General features: G+C 33.4%; 1 protein-coding gene across 1 annotated transcript in view; it reads left to right on the forward strand.

Annotated features, from left to right (window-relative positions):
- The first annotated feature begins 10,026 nt into the window (after positions 1-10,026).
- The window catches only part of LOC137655630 (pancreatic triacylglycerol lipase-like), a 45,166-nt gene continuing 36,246 nt past the window's right edge, over positions 10,027-18,946 (forward strand). Inside the window, exon 1 of the mRNA XM_068389549.1 lies at positions 10,027-10,163. The gene's annotated coding sequence lies outside the window, so the exon portion shown is untranslated. The remainder of the gene's footprint in view (positions 10,164-18,946) is intronic.

Raw genomic sequence — 18,946 nt, forward strand, 5'->3', positions numbered from 1 at the left:
ATTATCATTATTACCTAAGCTACAGCTCTAGTTGGAAAAGCAGGATGCTATAAGCCCAAGGGCTCCAACAGGGAAAATTAGCCCAGTGAGGAAAGGAAATAAAGAAATAAACTACAAGAAAAGTAACAAATAACTAGAATAAAATTGTTCAAGAACAGTAACAACATTAGAATAGATCTTTCATATATAGAATATAAAAAAAAAGACATATTAGCCTGTTCAACATAAAATACATTCGTTGCAAGTTTGAACTTTTGAAGTTCCACGGATCCAACGACCCAATTAGGGAAGATTGGTTGTTAAAAACTGAAATTTAATGCGTTCTTCACTTTGAGAGATACAGGTAGGTCTACGTATGTCTGGACAATATGATTATGTAATAATTTTGCCCCATCTTAGGTGTAGATAACCGTACTTGTTCGGTCGCCAACTTACACAATCGACTAGACGATTCTCTCTCTCTCTCTCTCTCTCTCTCTCTCTCTCTCTCTCTCAATCTTCTTCTTCTTCTTCTTCTATTAACGTGTTTTTCCTATTTATATGGGGTAAGCACGGTTGCCTTCTTTGGAAGGACTGCTTTTGGCTTTAGGTAGACTCTCTCTCTCTCTCTCTCTCTCTCTCTCTCTCTCTCTCTCTCTCATTCTTCTTCTATTAACGTGCCTTTTTTTCTCATTTATATGGGGGTAAACACGGTTGTCTTCTTTGGAAGGACTGCTTTTGGCTTTTGGGTAGACCGTAATCTCTCTCTCTCTCTCTCTCTCTCTCTCTCTCTCTCAATCTTCTTCTATTAACGTGTTTTTTCATTTATTTTGGGTAAGCACGGTTGCCTTCTTTTGAAGAACTTTGCTTTGGCTTTAGGTAGACTCTCTCTCTCTCTCTCTCTCTCTCTCTCTCTCTCTCTCTCTCTCTCTCCTTCTTCTTCGTCTTCTTCTATTAACGTGTTTTTTCCCATTTATATGGGGTAAGCACGGTTGCCTTCTTTTGAAGGACTGCTTTTGGCTTTAGGTAGACTCTCTCTCTCTCTCTCTCTCTCTCTCTCTCTCTCTCGTTCTTCTTCTTCTTCTTCTTCTTCTTCTTCTTCTTCTATTAACGTGTTTTTTTTCTCATTTATATGATGTAAACACGGTTGCCTTCTTTGGATGGACTGCTTTTGGCTTTAGGTAGACTCTCTCTCTCTCTCACTCTCTCTCTCTCTCTCTCTCTCTCTCTCTCTCTCTCTCTCATTCTTCTTCTATTAACGTGTTTTTTTCCCATTTATATGGGGTAAGCACGGTTGCCTTCTTTGGAAGGACTGCTTTTGGCTTTAGGTAGACTCTCTCTCTCTCTCTCTCTCTCTCTCTCTCTCTCTCTCTCTCCTTCTTCTATTAACGTGTTTTTTCCATTTATATGGGGTAAGCACGGTTGCCTTCATTTTAAGGACTCCTTTTGGCTTTAGGTAGACTCTCTCTCTCTCTCTCTCTCTCTCTCTCTCTCTCTCTCTCTCTTCTTCTTCTTCTTCTTCTTCTTCTTCTTCCTCTTCTTCTAACGTGTTTTTTTTTCTCATTTATATGGGGTAAACACGGTTGCCTTCTTTGGAAGGACTGCTCTTGGCTTTAGGTAGACTCTCTCTCTCTCTCTCTCTCTCTCTCTCTCTCTCTCTCTCTCTCTCTTCCTTGCACACCATACTTCATATTTACGGTAGGATATCTTATTTCATGTGTTTTACTACATTATGTCTAGTGGTGTTTCTCAATATTATTTTTTAAAAGATGTAGGCCTATATGCCAACAGCCCAATTCAACAATTACCCTTATCTAAGGGGGACGGGGGTTGAAATTAACGGAAAGCAGATAAAATGGGAGACTTAAATAATTCTGGGAAGAAGAGAAGGCTTAAGTAGAGAGAGAGACTTTCTAAATTCAACAGGACATTTGAGGTTAAAATTTTTGGTTTCTGTCACAGTTATTTTATTTTGATTGTTATTGCTTCTCTTGTAGTTTATTCATTTCCTTGTTTCATTTCCTCACTGGCCTATTCTTTCCTGTTGGAGGCCTATTTGGTATATTACGTATAAAAATGAAAATAAGATGATTAAAGGAAGGGGAAAGTGACTAGATAATTCAATCAATTATATAGAAAAATAAAATTATATAAAATAACTTTAGGATATACAGTAACTGAAATGTTTACAAATATTCAGAAGTTTTGAAATCGGGGAAAAACTTCAAAATTCTGTCAAGAATCAGACAATAAACATATCACGTCTCATGCAGATGAGAGAATGACTCACAGTTTCACAAATTTCTTTATGAAGAAGAAAAACTTTCTTCCAACTAAAGTGCCAATCAGTGTGTTCGGAAGTTGTTCATAACAATATCTTCGTTGAAGTTACTTTGATTCATTCTAGTGTATTTAGTTTATTGTGTTATTTACATGAATGAAATATTCTTTGATATTTTTACATTTTTACCTCCGCCTACGAAGTTGGAAGGAGTTTATGTTTTCACCATTATGTTTGTTTGTGTGTGTTTGTTTGTGAACAGCTTCCTGGCCACAATTTTAATCGTTGAGTAATGAAACTTGCAGTGATTATCTGCTATGTAAAAAGCTGGAAATGCTTAAATTTTTTAAGGTTAAGGTCAAAGATCAAGGTCATGGTCAAGCAAAATGTCCAATTCACGCAATCAGTCATAAGTTTTGGCATCGATGTCACAGAGACTTCAAACTTAATTCATATTTGAGTGTTTAAAAATTCACGACAATTAATACATTTTAAGGTCAAAGGCCAGGGTCAAAGTAGAGGAAAAGGTCGAGAAATAAGCTGCCACGGCGAAGGTCTGCTCTCTGCTGACTTTCTTTTATCGGAGCTTGTTTAGTAAGTTTATTTCAATTTATTCTACTATCTTGTATAAGCTGCAGCTCATTTTCCTTTGCCTACACATGCACTGAACAATCTGGCCTATTCTTTACATAAATTTCCTATGTCCTCATACATCTGGCAACACTAAGATAACAGAAAAATTATTCTTCGCCCAAGGGGTTAACTACTACACTACAATTATTCAGTGGCTACTTTCCTCTTGGTAAGGGTAGAAGAGACTCTTTAGCTATGGTAAGCAGCTCTTCTAGGAGAAGGACACTCCAAAATCAAACCATATTTATCTAGTCTTGGGTACTGCCATAGCCTCTGTACCATGGTCTGTCACTGTCTTGAGTTAGAGTTCTCTTCCTTGATGGTACACTCAGGCACACTATTTTATTTATTTCCTTATATGATTTCCTCATTGGGCCATTTTCCCTGATGAAGACCTTGCGATTATAGCATTCTACTTTTCCAACTAGGGTTGTAGTTTAGCTAATAATAATAATAATAATAATAATAATGATAATAATAATAATAATGATTATTATCATTATTATTATTACTATTATTATTATTATTATTATTATTATTATTATAATAATGATAATTATTATTATTATTATTATTATTATTATTATTATTATTATTATTATTATTATTATTATTATAATAACAATAATAATAATAATAATAATAATAATAATAATAATAATAATAATAATAATAATAATAATAATTTTTTTCACCCCAAAAAAAGGCCAAATGATCATGTCATGTCTATGATGATATGCCAAAATTGTGCCTTTGAAAAATCATGTCACTTCATAATTATTTAAATAGAGTTTGCTCACTCACTGAATCTTGAATCTACATCTTTCTTTTTGCAATATCGTGATTTTTCTGTCAAGCTGTAGATTAAAGTTGAACTCTGATGTCTTTGGTAATCGTTATAAGTGTGAATCGGTGCACAGTTAAAAATGTTGAAAGATATTTTCATCGTTATTATTATTGTTGTTGTTGTTGTTTTACATCGAGGAAGTAAAAAATACACTTATTATTATTATTATTATTATTATTATTATTATTATTATTATTATTGGTGTTGTTGTTTTTGTTGTTGTTGTTGTTATTATTATTATTATCATTGTTGTTGTTGTTATTATTATTATTATTATTATTATTATTTTTGTTGTTGTTGTTATTGGTATTATTATAATTTATTATTATTATTATTATTATTATTATTATTGTTGTTGTTGTTGTTGTTATTATTTTTATTATTATTATTATTATTATTGTTGTTGTTGTTGTTGTTGTTGTTGTTGTTGTTATTATCATTTATTATTATTATTATTATTATTATTGTTGTTGTTGTTGTTGTTATTATTATTATTATTATTATTATTATTATTGTTGTTGTTGTTGTTGTTATTTTTATTATTATTATTATTATTATTATTATTATTATTATTATTATTATTATTAGATTAGAAGTCTCTAGCTATGGTAAGCAGCTCTTCTAGGAGAAGGACACTCTAAATTCAAACCATTGTTCTCTAGTCTTGTTACTGCCTTTTTAATGATTTATTGTTAATTTGTTCTCATCATTTATTTATTTCCTTTCCTCACTGGGCTATTTTCCCTGTAGGAGCCCTTGGGTTTATTGCATCTTGCTTTTCCAACTAGGGTTGTAGCTTTGATAATAATAATAATAATAATAATAATAATAATAATAATAATAATAATAGTGCCTTAGCCTCTGTACCATGATCTTTCACAATTTTGGGGTAGAGTTCTCTTGTTTGAGGCTTCACTCGGGCACACTATTCTATCTTATTTCTCTTCCTCTTGTTTTTTTTTCTTTTTTTTTAAGTTTTTATAGTTTATCTGTGAAAAATTTATTTTATGTTGTTACTGTTCTTGAAATATTTTATTTCAGTAGTTAACTACTTCTCGTGTAGTTTCCTTATTTCCTTTCCTCACTGGGCTATTTTCCCTGTTGGTGCCCTCGGGCTTATAGCATTCTGCTTTTCCAATTAGGATTAATAATAATAATAATAATAATAATAATAATAATAATAATAATAATAATAGCCAAGGTACAACCCTAGTTGGGAAAGCAAGATGTTATAAACCCAAGGGCTCCAACAGGGAAAAATATTGGATGCTTTGGCCCACATATTAAAAATAATAAATAATTAAATTTTGTCGTAAAAACATAAATGATTGGCTGACTCTCATAGTCTTCTTCTCCTTTCCCTGCTCATTTTGCAACCTCTAGGGACTCATTATTATTATTATTATTATTATTATTATTATTATTATTATTATTATTATTATTATCCAAGCTACAATCCTAGTTGGAAAAGCAAGATGCTATACGCCCAGGGGCTCCAACAGGGAAAAATAGCCCAGTGAGGAAAGGAAATAAACAAATAAAGAGAACAAATTAACAATAAATCATTCTAAAATAAGTAACAACGTCAAAACAGACTGTAATTCTTTTTGTCCAAGGGAAAATACAGAGATGATGGCTGTAACCTGTGCAAAGGAAGTGATACAGAACATTTTGGAAAGTGGGGAGAGAAAGGTTTTTTGTTTATGGTCTATGGAAAAGTTTCTAAATCTCTCTGAATTCTAGATAGTAGGCCTAGTCCTAGACACATATATTTCTTATGTAGCAGTGATCATGAGAGTAATGGTTGCCTCACCAAAAATAAATATAAAAAGCTGCTAAAAAGTATTTAGATTATAAACGTATAACTCTAACTTTTATATGCAATGAATACGTAGTTTTTTATATTAATAATGATAATGGTTGATACCAAAAATAAAAGTCTGAGAACCACTAAAAGAGGTTGAATATAATCCACCGGCGATATCCCCAACCCGTCTCTCTCTCTCTCTCTCTCTCTCTCTCTCTCTCTCTCCCTGGACTTTTTCCTGCGTACTTCCTGACCCCCTCAGACGGGAGACTGATTTTTTTTCTTTTGGCAAGCTGGCACGTCCAGTCGCTGTGGGAGGGGGGGGGGTTTGAGAGGGGGAACTACACTATACACTACACACTACACTCCATAAATCCTACCGTGTGGAACATGGAAACACTCCTGAGACAATACAGGATTTGCTCTGTTTCTGTATACGAATATATCTGGAAATATGCGAACGAAATTACAGTTGAAATTTAAAACGGTATAATTAATGGTCTAATAAGCAAAGGCTCTCTTATCGATGACGACATCAGATGCATACCAAGGTGATATCATATTTATAAATAGTTTAACGCATAAAAACCTGGTATTTCCATTTTTTTTAATGATAATCCTGCTTTCAATTTGCTTCAGAAGGCTGTTATTAGGCTGGTTATGAAGCTCTATAGACGGTGAGTTGTTTAAAATTTTATTCATAGTGTGACCCCGTCTGCGATAGTGTTATCGACACTCCTAATAACCGATTAACCGACTTGCTTTGTGCTGTCTAGACACTGGCTATATCTAGCCAACTCTAGCGCCGGGACGTGTTGCTAATCTCTCGCTACTTTTCTCGTCTGGCACTTTCTTTTCCCACTTTCTAAATGCTTTTGATAGCCGGCAGAATTATACACTGGGTAAAACTATATTATATATGAAATAATGTCTGTGGATCTTAAAGTTTGTATTCGTGAATATAATTTTATAAGATAATAACAGATATTTTATTAAAAATACAAGTGGCTTGTAATAAAAACTTGATAATAATATCGTTAAAGATTCCAACCAACCCTTTAATGTAGGGATAATGGTGAGAAATAAAAAGATCACGATAATCAAAGCGTAAAAAGGAAAATAATAAGCAAATGAGCAAGCAGTAGAAAAGGTTATAGAAAGTTGGCCAGCAATACCGCAACTTTCTGCTTGGCAAACTGATCACTTCCCAGACGCGTTTGGCAACACTGCAAAAAATACGGCTACAAAAACCACCGTTCAACAGTTAGACAAAAGAGCATCGCTGAAAGAGTGGCAAAGTCTATCCGATCCTGTCTTTGCTAACTATTTATAAAGTTCAAAACTAAATTACCGAGTGCACAATACACACGAAAACATCAGCTGTAAAATCACGTTCAGTATTGCATATTAAAAAGGAACTGTCAGAATATAAAAAGTATATATATTATTTTATATTCTGGTAAAGAACTAGACCTATGATGATAAATCGAAATTTATAATAAAGAGCTTGGGATTTGGTTAAATTTATCGCCTTGGAGTTAACATATAGATGTATTAGGGGAGAGAGAGAGAGAGAGAGAGAGAGAGAGAGAGAGAAAGCGCGTTCCAAATGCATGAGCTCAAAACGGTCTCCCATATTGTGGGGGTATACAGTACGGTATACCCTCCTTGAATAGTTATAACAATCGGCCAATTGTTACCAGCATAGAGACCAAGTTATGCAGAGAGAGAGAGAGAGAGAGAGAGAGAGAGAGAGAGAGAGAGAGATGAGAGTGCTTAGAGGGGGTCTACGTGAACAGACGGATTATTACTATTTTTTTTTGTCTCTAACGAGGGTTAGCGCTCGTGCAAAAATTTCAGTTCAACGTCATCGATGTAGCCCTATAATTACTGTAGTTTAGTGTTATATCAAAACTTCTGGACACATGTTTCAAGATTGAGTATTTTCAAAGATATTCTGATTGAAAAACTTCAATGACATTCTAACATTCTAAGATTGAATAACTTCTATGACATTTTAAGATATGATAACGTCTATAGTTCAAGATTGAATAACTTCAATGATATTTTATAATTGAATGACATCAATGAGGTTTTAAGATCGAATAACTTCAACGATATTTCAAAATCGAATAAGTTTGAAGACTATTTTAAGATTGGAAAACTTTAACGATGTTTTAAGATTGAATAACTTCAATGACATTTTAAGATCGAATAACTTTAATGACTATTTTAAGATCGAATAACTTTAATGACATTTTAAGGTCGAATAACTTTAATGACTATTTTAAGGTCGAATAACTTTAATGACTATTTAAAGATTGAATAACTTTAATGACTATTTAAAGATTGGATAACTTATCTGATATTTTAAGATTTTATAACTAATATTTCAAGATTGAAATATTTTGGCATTAACTTATTATTATTATTATTATTATTATTATTATTATTATTATTATTATTATTATTATTATTCATGAAGAGCACACCCACTTATTATTATTATTATTATTATTATTATTATTATTATTATTATTATTATTATTATTATTCATGAAGAGCACACCCAAATATGGCCATCAACTTGCTCGTCAAACGTCTACGAAGTAAAACGTCCAGTTTTTAAAAAGAAAACAGAAAAATATTAAAAGCGCAATACTGTAGAATACAGATGAAAAACACGTTATAATCTAATAAATAAACGAAGGGAAAAATCTCCAGCAGTTAAAAATACCAGAGGAAGACGTGAGTCTATGCTTCTCGATATCATATCGTCATCCTGTTGCCATTAAAGGCATCCGGAATGGTCTAATCCTCTTGAACTTTTCTCTAGACTTTGCATGAATCAGTAAGATATTTTTTGATAGAATGATTTTAATGTCATATGGTTCTTTCGTCATAGTAGTTCCACAGTCTCTAGACTGTAGAAATACTGTAGGCCTATATGTGGGGTTCAAGCAAAGCTATGGTGCAGTTTCATAGACCTATTCGAGTTGATGTAACTTTTCTTGTTGAATTAATTACTCAACTGGTGTTGACCTACTTGTATTTGCTTACTGATTTATCTTCGTATATTTGTAATCATGTCTCTCTCTCTCTCTCTCTCTCTCTCTCTCTCTCTCTCTCTCTCGATGTCATCTATTCACCTGAACACATTCTGCTGGCAGACAGACTAGGAGAGAGAGAGAGAGAGAGAGAGAGAGAGAGAGAGAGAGAGAGGCAAAGTAAAATGAGGAAAGCAATGAGCTAGCGCGCTTAGAGAGAGAACCTGTCAATGACCTACATGGTGATGTGAATAAGCCAATGATGCAGACACATTACAATTTATAAGCTCACAGAGACATTGAGAGAATTTCTGATAGATTTTAGAAATAATTAGTCAAGGATTTATCACTGGCTAAGCTACAACCCTAGTTGAAAAAGCAGGATGGTATAAGCCCAAGGGCTCCAACAGGGAAAGGAGCCAATTGAGGAAAGGAAACAAGGAAATAAATAGACTACAAGAGAAGTAATGAATAATCTAAATAAAACATTTTAAGAACAGTAACAATATTAAAATAGATCTTTCATATGTAAAATCATAAAAACTTGAAAATAACAAGAGGAAGAGAAATAGGATAGAATATTGTCTCCGAGTGCACCCTCAAGCAAGTGTGTGTGCGTCTATGTGTGTGTGTGCGTGTATAGATGAGAGAGAGAGAGAGAGAGAGAGAGAGAGAGAGAGGGAGAGAGAGAGATTATTAATAATAGTATCACTCCTATTTGATAGAGAGAGAGAGAGAGAGAGAGAGAGAGAGAGAGAGAGATTATTAGTAATAGTATCACTCCTATTTAATACAGAGCAAGTCTCTCTCTCTCTCTCTCTCTCTCTCTCTCTCTCTTATATATATATATATATACACACACACATATATATATATATATATATATTCTCTTTCCTATCACGCTCAGGGGAAGAGGGAGTAGTCATACCCAGGTGAAAGGGGGAATTCCCAAGAGATATACTCGAAAACCACACTCCCCCACAAATTGCCGACCAGCGGGTTGTATTTAGGGACGGGGAAGGTGGTGAGAAAGGTTGAATCTGTGCGTATATATCAACATATCTACTTATATACTTATCAGTCCTTTTTGACGGCTTAGGTACTCTAGTTTTCTAATTTTGACGTATTTCAGTCAAATAAAAGTTTCAAAATTCTTGAATAAATATAACAAGTGAATCAAAATTCAGTCATAGAATAATGTTATCAACTGAGCAACTACAGTTCCGTAGTTTTTAGAATAATAGTTATTCTTCCGTAGTTATTTTAATCTGTTCTTAACTATCTTCCATAGTAACATCTTCCATAATATCTAACACGGCAATGGGTACTGAATTTATATCTCCTGTCGGTCCAACTTTAAAAAAAAGAAAAAAAAAAAAGTCTAGGAAGGCCTCACGTGATGTGAACTCAGTGTAGCGTGGTTGGTGACAGAGTTAGGAACAGTATTCAGGAAGTGTTTCAACGGCTGATAAATATAATTATATACAATAACGTGAAGTGGTGAGTATTTGATTTTGCTCTTGAAATAGATTGACAAGATCGAAGAATCGGAACGCACTCTTTGCAAAGGTTAGGATTATTATTATCATTATTATTATTATTATCATTATTATTGTTGTTGTTAGTTGGCTAAGCTACAATCCTTAATTGGAAAAGCTGGATGCTATAAACCCAAGAGTTCCAGTAAGGAAAGGAAATAAGGAAACAGAAAGAATTGTCTGAGTGTACCCTCAAGCAAGAGAACTCTAACCCAAGACAGTGGTAGGCCATGGTACAGAGGCTATGGTACTACCCAAGATTAGAGAACAATGGTTTGATTTTGGAGTGTCCTAGGAGAGCTGCTTGTTCTTTTTTTCTGTAAAATAGTAGGCTTATGTTTGATACCTGTAAGTGGTGAAAGGTTTGAGTATCACCGTGATCAGCAAAGCTGTACTAGACAGGGCTGCCCATACTAGGTTGGTTTGCTGTGAGTGTTACTATAGTGATTATCATATAACTAGTGTACGCGACCCGTCGAAAATGACGGCTTAATATTTCGATAGATAAGCACACATACGCAAACACAGATTCAACCCTTCCCACCCCCTCCCCCTTTCCTTACTACAACACGGCAGTTGTGGAAACCCGAGTGTACCTCTCGGTGTAACCCTTCCCACCAGGGTTTAGCTACTCCCTCTCCCCTATACCCTAGGGACGGAGAGAGACTGAGTAGTCATATACACTTACACACACACACACACACACACACATATATATATATATATATATATATAAGTGTATATATATATATATATATATATTAGATAGGTAGATAGATATCATCAGCCGTTACTAGTCCACTGCAGAACAAAGGCCTCAGACGTCTTTCCACTTACATCTCTTAATGTTCTTTCTAAGCCAGCCCACACCCGCAAACTTTCTTAGTTCGTCAATCCATCGTCTTCTCTCTCTCTCTCTCTCTCTCTCTCTCTCTCTCTCTCTCTCCAGACACTTTATGTAGTAATCGGCCTGAAATAAAGACAAATATTAATAACATTAATTTATTGATTTAAAAAAACTAACTTAACTAGGTACGCAATTTCTCCCTCAATGTCGTCCTTCTAAGCTGGGCATTTCCTCCGGCAGGGTACATGGAGTCATTCGCCTTATAAAAAAAATTAGTAAGAAAGAAGTAAATGATGTCCTTCTAAGAATCTAAGCCTATTACGTCTCGTTTAACCACTTATATAGCTACACTCGGCTAGAGAGAGAGAGAGAGAGAGAGAGAGAGAGAGAGAGAGAGAGAACTTATTCACGTTTACTTGCTGATGCGTCAATCATCCTTTTCATATACGTATATTGGAGTAGGTGGCAGTCTTTTTGCCGAAAGTGGAGTGAAATTCCCGTAGACTTTTTCAATTTCTACGCGAAGGAAGTAATAAAATCGAGTCGGTTTATTTATTCATTTGTCTGTGTCTCTGTGGACAGGATCACGTCAAAACTACTAGGTGGATTTTTACGAAATTTTCACCATTGATAGATCTTGGGTGGTGGACGACCCTATTAAACTTCGGAGATGATCTGGATACGGAATCTATATCCGAATTTGCATTTTTCGCCGTCTAAAGTCAGCACATGAAAAGGGGAGTGCGCTGTCCGTAGACTTTAGTTAAATTATTATTATTATTATTATTATTATTATTATTATTATTATTATTATTATTATTGTTGTTGTTGTTGTTGTTGTTGTTAGCTAAGCTACAACCCTTAATTGGAAAAGCTGGATGCTATAAACCCAAGAGTTCCAGTAAGGAAATGAAATAAGGAAACAGAAAGAATTGTCTGAGTGTACCCTCAAGCAAGAGTACTCTAACCCAAGACAGTGGTAGACCATGGTACAGAGGCTATGGTACTACCCAAGACTAGAGAACAATGGTTTGATTTTGGAGTGTCCTAGGAGAGCTGCTTGCTAAAGCTAAGGTCTCTTCTACCCTTACCAAGTAGAAAGTAACTACTGTACTATTACTGTGCAGTAGTTAACCTTTTGAGTTAAGAATAATTTTGTTCTAGTTAGCTTGGTGTTGTCAGGTGTATGGTGAAAGAGGATAATGTGTAAAGAATAGGTTAGACTATTTGGTGTGTTTGTAAGCAAAGAAAAAATAAGCCTGGACCAGAGATAGGGATCCAATGTAGTACTTTCCTCTTGGTAAGGATAGAAGAGACTCTTTAGCTATGGTAAGCAGCTCTTATAGGAGAAGGACACTCCAAAATCAAACCATTGTTCTCTATTCTGGGTAGTGCCCTAGCCTCTGTACCATGGTCTTACACTGCCTTGGGTTAGAGTTCTCTTGCTTGAGGGTACACTCTGGCATACTTTTCTATTTAGTTTCTCTTCCTCTTGTTCTGTTAAAGCTTTCATAGTTTGAATAGGAAATATTTATTTTAATAATGTTACTATTCCTAAAATATTTTATTTTTCCTTATTTCCTTTCCTCACTGGGCTATTTTCCCTGTTGGGGCCCCTGGGCTTATAGCATCCTGCTTTTCCAACTAGGGTTGTAGCTTAGCATATAATAGTAATAGTAATAGTAGTACTATCTGGTCATTCAGAGGACCCAATAACTCTCTAGCGGTAGTGCACCAAATTAACCTGTGATCAAAATACCACAGGTTAATATGATTGCCATGAAGTATAAGTTATGTGATACTTATACCACTATCACTCTATCAAACTTTAGCCTGATAGAAAAAAAAATTAATCTAAGAAGAGATATTTAATAGTTTTGTGTGTTTCAACATTCTCCATCATGAGACTCAATACTACTCAGTATTCTAGAAGTTTTATTCCAGCCGTGACCAAGTTGTGGAATGATCTTCCCAATCTACACTCGGCTAGAGAGAGAGAGAGAGAGAGGAGAGAGAGAGAGAGAGAGAGAGAGAGAGAGAGAGAGAGAACTTATTCACGTTGAATCGGTAGAACTTCAATGTTTTTAAGTTGAACAGGCTGACCTAAGTCTCTTTTTTATAGTCTATATGTGAAATTCTCTTGCTTGAGGGTATACTCGGGCTCGCTATTCTATCTTCTTTCTCTTCCTCTTATTTTGTTAAAGTTTTTATAGTTAGTATAGGAGATATTTATTTCAGCGTTTCTGTTCTTAAAATATTGAATTTTCCCCTTTTTTTTCCTTTCCTCACTGGGTTATTTTTCCTGTTAGAGCCAGTGGGCTTATAGCATCCTGATTTTCCAACTGGGGTTATAGCTTAGCAATTAATAATAATATAATATCTGTTTTAATTTACTTTGAGGAAGACCTCTAATCATTCAGTCAATGTTTCTTTCCCTCTTCTACTAGCTTTGGAACGTTCTATCTTTCTTGTTTTCTTTTAACTGAATTTGTAATATCTCTTTTAAGAAGCAGGTCTGTGGCTATTTTTATGGCTATATTCCCCCCCCCCCCCAAGTTAAGTTTTTGTATTTTCCGGTTCTGGGCTGGAAAAATGTATCATGTTGCTCACTTATCGGCCTTTACCTTTAAGATAATGATCTCAATTTGCCCTAATTGTTATCTGTTAATGATACGTGGTAACAGCGATCTGTTTACTTGAATCTCTTATCGTAATCACTGGTGTTATCATGACGAATTGTACTGCAGTACATATATTTACTTACACATGTCAATCCGTATGTGTATATTATTATTATTATTATTATTATTATTATTATTATTATTATTACTTGCTAAGCTACAACTCTAGTGGGAAAAGCAGGATGCTATAAGCCCAGGGGTCCCAACAGGGTAAATAGCCCAGTGAGGAAAGGAAACAAGGAACCCTAGTGGGAAAAGCAGGATGCTATAAGCCCAGGGGTCCCAACAGGGTAAATAGCCCAGTGAGGAAAGGAAACAAGGAACCCTAGTGGGAAAAGCAGGATGCTATAAGCCGAAGGGTCCCAACAGGGTAAATAGCCCAGTGAGGAAAGCCAACAAGGAAAAATGAGATATATTAAGAACAGTAACATTTTAATAATTAGTTTAAAAGGGGTTTCTTTAGATTTTTAACACGTAATTTAACAAACTAATGGGTAATTAGCCCTTGAATATATTGTTTCTATACAATGCTAATTAATATTACATCTTATACGCAAGTCAACAGGATAAGTGACAACGATTGGCAAAACCCGAAAGATAATCACAGTTTTTTTTTTTTTTTTTTTTTTTTGTCATGTTAACTATTTAGAAACGTCCCTACCTGGCGATATGCCTGACTGGGGTTCGAGACCCGTGGAAGCTCAATAGTTTATATAGTGTTTACAACCTCACCGTCCTTGTGAGCTAAGGATCCTGTATGTCTACCATGTTTCCTTTCCTCACTGGGCTTTTTTTTCCCCTGTTGGAGCCCTTGGGCTTATAGCATCTTGTTTTTCCAACTAGGGTTGTGGCTTGGCTAATAATAATGATAATAATTATAATAATAATAATAATAATAATAATAATAATAATAATAATAATAATAGTGCCTTAGCCTCTGTACCATGATCTTTCACTATTTGGGGATAGAGTTCTCTTGCTTGAGGCTTCACTCGGGCACACTATTCTATCTCATTTCTCCTCCTCTTGTTTTGTTTTTATTTTTTCAAGTTTTTATAGTTTATCTGTGAAAAAGTTATTTTATGTTGTTACTGTTCTTGAAATATTTCATTTCAGTAGTTAATTACTTCTAGTGTAGTTTCCTTATTTCCTTTCCTCACTGGGCTACTACTACTACTACTACTACTACTACTAATAATAATAATAATAATAATAAGAGGACCAGAAAAGCAGCCCTTAAAGTAAGCAATGGGTTCATAATCTTTTTGTTCTTCTGTACCTCTTAGGCATTCTTTTAAATAGAATCCTGTGTATACCTAAAATTGAGGATGAAAAAGAAAGAGAATGAAATTTCTATATTGATATAATTCTATTATTCAATTTCAATGCAGATTACATCATGCGTGTCTCTTATTATTATTATTATTATTATTATTATTATTATTATTATTATTATTATTATTATTATTATTATCATCATCATTATTCTCATTATTATTATTATTATTATTATTATTATTATTATTACTTGGAAGGCTACAACCCTAGTTGGAAAAGCAGGATGCTATAAGCCCATGGGCTCCAACAGGGAAAATAGCCCAGTGAGGAAAGGAAACAAGGAAAAATAAAATATTTTTTAAAACACTAACAACATTAAAATAAATATATCCTATATAAACTATAAAAACTTTAACCAAACAAGAGGAAGCGAAATGGAATAGTGTGCCCGGTGTACCCTCAAGCAAGAGAACTCTAGATCCAATGTACCCTTGGAAGAGTAAAAATGTACCACTGGGGCTAAATGTACCACATGTACCACAACTTGTGAATCTCTGACCTAGAGTCTAGAGGGATTCTTCTTTGCAAGTTTTATTATTATTATTATTATTATTATTATTATTATTATTATTATTATTATTATTATTATTATTATTATTATTATTATTATTATTATTATTATTATTATTATTATTATTATTATTATTGTTGCACTTTTCAACATAGTGTGTGCTTTGAGGGTTATCCAACAATACCTATGTAATGGTTAGCCAGCAATACCTACGTGACAACGTTAGTGTTAGGTGCTAACACAGAGGCGAGGTGAATGCATGTAAGGTTTATTTAACAGATAACGAGCTTATATACAAACAGTTGAGAGCAACAATGTATCAAAAATTAAAAAAATCTGAAACATGCAATGGCAGACTTAAACAGGTTGTATTATCAGTGCGGGAGAGAGAAATAAAAAAAAGCTATAGTATTGTAGTGTATGAAAGTGTATAAAACACGTGCGGTACACTTGCCCTCTGAAAGCAGCAATATGTCCATGATTTTTAACTAAGACAAGATGTGTATCACAATAGTTTTCAACGGCACAGAGATCTATTATGAAAAATGACACGATTCCTTTAATACAAACTTTTTTTTTCTTTTTTTAAATGGCAACACTCCGCGATACAATTGTGATACGTGTCTGGGAAGTAAATAATTGCGGGTATTAATCATGATTTTTCAAGAACCGTGTACCTCTTTCAAGTACCTGCTCTTTTAATCTGTCATTGCACTTGTTTTCCTGATTTCATAAATCAATAAATGTACTAAAGTTTCCTACTAATGAAATTTGATGCTGTAACTTATTTGATTTTTTTTTTTGTATTCAAAATGTTTTTTTTTTTCTTTTTTTTTTTTTTATCCAAAATGTTGGATTTACTGAGTATTTATAGAACATAATTCTAACAAGTATTCTTGTAGTTCAGCGGTTGGCTTCCTCATCCTGAGATCGATCCCAGGTGGGGTCCTAAAGACGTACGCTGGAAAATGTTCTGAAAATGTTTGGTGCCTCTTGACCTAAAGGTTTAAAGGCCGCTCATGAATGGCAGAGGCAAGGGACAGTGACATTGCCCGATCAAGCAGGATAATGCCCTAGAGAGTGAACTAATAATAATAATAATAATAATAATAATAATAATAATAATAATAATAATAATAATAATAATAATAGGGAAGTGGGGAATATGGGGAAAGGAAGAGTACCTCTGGATACAATCCATTTTATAGCTCAAAGGCAGGTACTCGGGATGGGAAAGATTAAGGAAATAGGGAGAAAGAGAAGTACAGGAAAAGAACAAAAGAGAGGGGCAGACCCCCTTGCGATATTAAGCAATTGGTATTATTTCAGTTATTCACATTACTGACCATGTATAGGCCTACATATGATCAGAGCCCGAGCCTCCTCTTCACTCAAGCTAGGACCAGGGAGGGCCAGGCAACTGCTGCTGATGACTCATCAGATAAAAAAAAACAAGAGGAAGTTAAATAAGATAGAATAGTGATCCCGAGTGTACCCTCAAGCAAGAGAACTCTAATCCAAGACAGTGGAAGGCAATGGTACAGAGGCTATGGCACTACCCAAGACTAGAGAACAATGGTTTGATTGATGAGTGTCCTTCTCATAGAAGAGCTGCTTACCATAGCTAGTCTCTTCTACCCTTACCAAGAGAAAGTTAACCACTGAAAAATTACATTATTATCATTATTATTATTAAATGCTAAGCTACAACCCTAGTTGGAAAAGCAGGATGCTATAAGCCCAGGGGCCCCAACAGGGAAAATAGCCCAGTGAGGAAAGGAAATAAGGAAAAATAAAATATTTCAAGAATAGTAACAATATTGGAATAAATACATAGCAGTAATTAAGCCCTTGAACGAAGAAGAATCGTTTGGTAATCTCAGTGTTGTCAGGTGTATGAGGACAGTTGAAAATGCGGAAAGAATAAGCTAGATTATTCGGTGTATGTGTAGTAAAGACAAAATGAACTTTAATGTAGTACTGCCTGGCCATACAAAGGACCTAATAACTCTTTAGTAGTAGTATCTCAACGGGTGGCTGGTGACTTGGGCAACCTACTACCCAAGACTAGAGAACAATGGTGTAATGGAACCCTGTATTTGGTTGTTATTTCTACCAAGCCAACGTTTAGAGGGTCCATTTAAACGACTACCTATGCTGTGTGATCAGCCAAAGACCAAACCTTGCATAGAATGCCATGGGTAAAGCTGTAGAGAAGCCTTGCCTTAATTTTCCAATTAGGACACTCATTACCAAAGGATGCCACGGTAATCGGTATAGGATTTCATCCTGCACAGGGCGAATCAAATTCCTTCTGGTTCCATTTCCATACTTTCTTTTGAGAATTTTGAGGATTTTAGAATTTATTTTTTTTTAGAATTTAAATTTTTTTTTAAATTTTAGAATTTAGAATTTTAGAATTTAGAATTTTTAGAATTTAGAGTTTAATTTTTTTTAGAATTTTAGAATTTAGAATTTTTAGATTTTTAGAATTTAGAATTTTTAGATTTTTAGAATTTAGAATTTTTAGAATTTAGAATTTTTAGAATTTTAGAATTTAGAATTTTTAGATTTTTAGAATTTAGAATTTTTAGATTTTTAGAATTTAGAATTTTTAGAATTTTAGAATTTAGAATTTTTAGAATTTTAGACTTTAATTTTTTTTTAGAATTTTAGACTTTAATTTTTTTTTTAGAATTTTAGAGTTTAAAATTTTTAGATTTTTAGAATTTAGAATTTTTAGAATTTTAGAATTTAGAATTTTTAGAATTTTAGAATTTAGAATTTTTAGATTTTTAGAATTTAGAATTTTTAGAATTTTAGAATTTAGAATTTTTAGAATTTTTGAATTTAGATTTTTTAGATTTTTATAATTTAGAATTTTTAGATTTTTATAATTTAGAATTTTTAGAATTTAGAATTTTTAGAATTTTAGAATTTACAATTTTTAGATTTTTAGAATTTACAATTTGTAGATTTTTAAAATTTAGAATTTTTAGATTTTTAGAATTTAGAATTTTTAGATTTTTAGAATTTAGAATTTTTAGAATTTTAGAATTTAGAATTTTTAGATTTTTAGAATTTAGAATTTTTAGATTTTTAGAATTTAGAATTTTTAGAATTTAGAATTTTTAGAATTTTTAGAATTTAGAATTTTTAGAATTTTAGAATTTAGAATTCTTATCACTTGTTTATCTTATTTTGTAGGTATTTTCATCTGTATATTACTATTTCATTCTCCTCTCATCGTTTTTAATACAGGAGTAAGTTTATGATCTTTTTAATAATAATAATAATAATAATAATAATAATAATAATAATAATAATTTCCCCTATGTAAAATAAGAAGTAAGTATGTGGCTATATATACTGTATATTTCTTTCCGGTCATGCTGAGCGGCATTGCCAGACGTATATCTACACAGCCTCTCCGCGTC

Source organism: Palaemon carinicauda, chromosome 16, assembly GCF_036898095.1.
Source record: "Palaemon carinicauda isolate YSFRI2023 chromosome 16, ASM3689809v2, whole genome shotgun sequence".
NCBI classification, from domain to species: domain Eukaryota; kingdom Metazoa; phylum Arthropoda; class Malacostraca; order Decapoda; family Palaemonidae; genus Palaemon; species Palaemon carinicauda.